This window comes from Artibeus jamaicensis, unplaced genomic scaffold, assembly GCF_021234435.1.
Source record: "Artibeus jamaicensis isolate MK-2021 breed Jamaican fruit bat unplaced genomic scaffold, CSHL_Jam_final contig_548, whole genome shotgun sequence".
Classification (NCBI taxonomy): Eukaryota; Metazoa; Chordata; class Mammalia; order Chiroptera; family Phyllostomidae; genus Artibeus; species Artibeus jamaicensis.
The window spans coordinates 23989971-23995072 of record NW_026521883.1 but is presented as its reverse complement, the minus strand read 5'-3'; the positions used below and the strand labels follow the sequence as shown (position 1 = coordinate 23995072).

Below are 5102 nucleotides of genomic sequence, written 5' to 3'. Positions count from 1 at the left end.
GAACAAACCGACACTGACCAGAGGGGAGGGGGAGGGGATAACAAGGAAAATAGGCCAAGGGGCAAGCCAAAGAACATGAATAGAGGACTCCTGGGCACAGACGATGGTTTGGATTGACTATGGGATTAGGGAGCTGGGCATGGGAGAGCAATGGGGAAAAGAGTGGGGCAACTGTAACTGAACATCAATAAATAAAATAAAATAAAATTTAAAAAGGGAGCAAAGGTAACAGTGCCTGTTGCCCACACAGAGTCAAAAACAGCACCTATTCTTATAAGCCATACTATTCAATAGGAAGCACACAGAGAGGAAAACCAACTAATAAAATCAAAGGTGTCATTGAGTTTAGCTGTATGACAACTTCAGATGTCCTGATGCACACTGAAGTGAAATCCCCAAAGTAGAGGGAGAGAAGAAAAAAAAAAATATTTGAGAAACAGTGACCACAATAATAAAAATCAAATACAGTGAACTTACCTTCTTACAAAAGTAAAAATATAATTTAATGGAGACAGAATAATCTTACCATCTAATTGTGCTAAAAATATTGGACACCATTTACAAAAGAATAACCCTTGAGGTATGTCTCACACCTTAATACAAAGTCAATACTGATTACAGCCCTAAGGGTAAAATGTACTACTAAAACACCTCTAGAAGAAAACAGAAGAAAATCTACAAGTGCTGGGTCTGATTAGAAGTTTTTACATATCATTTCAAAAGCATATTCATAAAAGAACAGAGTAATTAATTAGACTTTACCAAAGCTTTGATCTGTGAAAGATATTTTTAAGAGAACAAAAAGATAAGACATAGGCATAAAGAGTTTGTAAATTGCACATCTGCTGAAAGATGTGTGAATGTATATCCACGAATATAAGGAATACTTGAAACAATAGAAAACAATAAAATTATAAATCTGAATTGGCTAACCACCAAACAGATATATAATTTGAAAATAAACATATGAAAAGATTGGCTGATCATTAGTTACTAAAAAAATTACAAAGTTAAAACAGAATTATTATTTTTGCTATTGATAGTTAAACAATTTATTTCATACAGAATTCCATACATGGACAGAAGAAACCAGACCAGCGTCTATGAGTTTCTTCTCATGGGCCTCTCTGAGCAACCAGAGGAGCAGCCTCTTTTGTTTGGGGTCTTCCTGGGCACGTACCTGGTCACTGCACTGGAAAACCTGCTCATCATCTTGGCAATTGCCTCTGACATGCACCTCCACACCCTCAGGCACATCTTTCTGGGCAACTTGTCCTTCTCTGATATTGGTTTCACCTCTATGATAATTCTCCAGTTGCTAGATAATAGTGGCTCAGGAAGTAAACTGATTTCTTATGGTGAAAGTCTTATACAACTCTATTTTTTGACCTATTTGCAGATCTGGACAACTTTCTCCTGGCTGTGATGGCACCTGACTGCTGTGTGGCCATCAGCCACCTCCTTCATTTTGCCATGACCATGAACTCCCAATGCTGTATCCTGTTGGTGGCTGGGTCATGGGTGGCCACTACCTTCCATGCCCTAGCGCATACCCTCCTAGTGACTAGGCTTTCCTTTTGTGGCCCCAATATCATACTCCATTTCTACTGTGATGTGTTCCCCGTCCTGAAGCTAGCCTTCTCTAGTACTTATGTGAATAACCTGATGCTCATCCTTGTGGCAGGAACACTGCTAATTGGGCCCTCTGTCTGCATCCTTACATCTTACTTTAACATTGCATTGGCTGTTCTAAGAATTGATTCCCCAAAGGATAAGCAAGGGCTTTTGCCAACTATACCTCCCATCTCTCTGTGGTGTTTCTGTAAAACAGAATTATTATATATCACTATATGAGGCCTGTCCAGAAGGCATCCAGCCATGTAATCTGAAAATAGAGACATTTATTGAAGAATCAAGAAACATTGTACATAGAACAATGACTTCTCAGACCCCTTCGAAGTAGGCACCTTGGGACCTCACACAGTTCTCCCTATTGTCATCAGCTGCCTGTTGTATTTTCCTGAACCTCACTGATGGTCTCAAATGTCTTCCCTTTCAAAGGTGATTTTAGTTTTGAGAAAAGGCAGAAGGCACGGGGCATTAAATCTGGGCTGTAGGGAGGCTGAGTCACCTGGGTGATTTAATGTTTCACAAAAAAAAACCCAACTCTGCATAAGATGTGATACATAAGCAGGCACATTGCAGGGATGAAACTGCCAATCACCAGTTACCCACAGCTGCAGCCTTCTGAATCATCCAAATAGTTTCTGTGGAGGAATGTTCAAGCTCAACATGAAATTTGATAGAGATTTGCTGCTATACTTGCTTAGTCATTTTGAGTGCTACATCCACATGGTAGACAAGCTCACTCAATGGCATCTACTGCACCCACTGACTAGTACAGTGAAGTCATCATTGTTCACGCATGTACATTCCAGTCCACACTACTTGGCTGCCAAGTTACATCAATTTGCACAAACCATCCTTATTATATTAGCTATGGCTGGACTTTTTCCACACAGATCTCATACACTTACTAGAATTGCTAGAATAATTTGATAATTTTAGATGGTAGTAAGAAAATAGAGCAATAAGAACTCCCATCACTGCTGATCAGAACACAAAATATTGCAACTTTATAAAAGAGTTTGCCAGTTTCTTATAAATTTAGGCTGACACTATACAATTGAGCAAGCATTTCTACTCAGAAAATTGCCTACAAGAAATGGAGATTTATGTTGGTGCAAAAACTTATACACCAATGTTTTTAACACCCTTATTCATAATTGCCAAAAACTATAACCAGCTCAAATGTCCCTGAACAGGAAAAACTGGTAAACAAACTATGATATTCCCACCTAATCTACTACTTAGAGTAAAAAAACAACCGACTATCGATTCATGTACCAAAATAGGTAAATCTTAAGTGCATTTTATTAGTAAAAGAATACAGGCATAAACACCTGAATTGTTATGATTCTATTTGTATGGAATTCTGGAAAAGGAAAAACAATAGTGGTGGGGAACAGATCAGCGGTTGCAGTTTTCAGGAGAATGGAACAGTTCCATACGGTGGTGTGGTTGTAGTGCGTGCATGCCTCTTAACTGTCAAAATCTGTAGAACTTCACCTCACCAAGAGCAACCTTCACTACATGCAAAATTTGAAAAAACCCCATGAGGTGCTGGAGGAAGCCAGAATAGGATGCAGCTTGTTTAAATGTGCCTGTACTATAAACGTATGACATAACCTCACCGAAGAAAGGAGGTGACATAAAAAAAAAAAGCTTCGAGAACTCTTGTTTTGCCAAAATATTATAAAGCAAAAGTGGGGGAAAATGTCTGTACAATGCATTTTTAGAATTTTTTAAATGTGCTAAGATCATGAAAGGCATAGAAAGACCACAAAACTGTCAGGATGGAGGATGCTAAAGAGACAGGATGACTAAATGCAATATGTAGTCTCCTGGATTGGATTCTGGAGCACAAAAGAATATCAGGGGGGAAGATGGCAAAATCTGAATAAAGTCTGTAGTTTAGTTAATAATATTGTACAAATATTAATTTAAAAAACTGTGATAAATATATCATGGCTATGTAAGATGTAAACATTAGGGGGAACTTGATGAAGGGAGTATAGGAATCTGGAGGGGCAGCTTGGGGTCAGTTTGTGAAGGTTTGTTTGTTTTTGGTATTTTCAGTGACAAGCTATCAAGGTTATTTTGTATTCAGAAACCAAATAGGCAGAGTAGGTTTCAGTAGGAAAACAGTATGACTATTTCTTAGCTTTCACTTTTATTTAAAAAAATTTTTTAACGTTTTAATTTTTTAAAATAGTTTTCTTTATTTTTAGAGAAAGGGCAAGAAAGGGAGAAAGAGAGGGAGCGAAACATTGATGTACAAGAGATACATCGATGGGTTGCCCCTTGCACGCCCCTGGGGACCTGGCCTACAACCCAGGCATATATCTGGACTGGGAATTAAGGTTGTAACTTTCAATTCACAGGCCATCATTCAATCCACCGAGCCACACCAGCCAAGGCTACTTCTATGTACTTTTTTAAAAGATCACTTTTACTATAATAGGGAAGTAGTAAGTGGAGTTGGAAAGACAAGCAATACAAATAAATTATTTTTTTTAATGACAACACAAAGATTTTTACTTGTCTGGTCCTCAAGGGGTTAGTTTGATTCTAGTACATGGTCGTTACAAAGTTCCAGGGAATGAAAGCATATCAAGGCTGAGATTTTAGGGATCTAATTTGAACATCTCTACAAACAGGAAGCCAAAGCCTAAAGGGATAAAGTAGCAGCTTCAAGATGAGCAGGAGATAATAACCGTTGTTCGCGACTCCTGGTCCAGTGCTCTTTCACCAACAGCACCTGACAATTAGGCAGAAATGAGGACTGACCACGGGGTTGCATTTCATGCTGATGCTCTGGGTCAAAGCCTAGGAGGAGGATGACTGCAGGCCGGGGTTTGGGGACTCATCTAGCAAGCAGCACAGTGGGAATGGACAGACTGGGCAGCTGCTCCTCTTGGTGTCTGGTAGAGGGACATGATATTATTACTGCTGATTTATATTTGGTGAGTGAGACTTTTCAATACATATCTATATTCTACATGGATTGTGTTTGCCTGCTTAGCACACTTGATCTCTTCTCTCAGAAGCAGTAGTTCTCCTTTCCTTCCTTTTTGGAATTGCTGCTCATTGACTCCAAGTTTCTGACAGGGCTGCTAGTCATAGTAGCCTGTCCCTCGTGTCCAGGCTTAGCATTTGAAGTGGAAAAGCAGAGCACTACACCTACCCTGATACCAACTCTATGACAGACAAGAGTTCTTCCCAAGACTTTCCAGAACTAGAATTGAATGGATGGCCTCTCTTCTTCCTGGGCATCTGACCTATGAATACATGACATGGGTCCCACTGGTGGTTATGCCTCCCATCCTGCAGAGTAACCAATACTCTGGGTTCCCCGGGGGCAGACCCTGAGATGAAGATGCCAGGGAAGCTAGTTTATTTGGCCAGTGAAAGGAACACCAGTGGGGAGTGTGATAGTGACCCAGGGAAGAAAAGGCAGGCAATGAAGGGAAAGCAACAGA

General features: G+C 39.8%; 1 pseudogene; it reads left to right on the top strand.

The window, feature by feature from the left end:
* The first annotated feature begins 1075 nt into the window (after positions 1–1075).
* On the top strand, positions 1076–1826 carry LOC119057619 (olfactory receptor 1361-like; annotated as a pseudogene).
* Positions 1827–5102: the final 3276 nt, after the last annotated feature.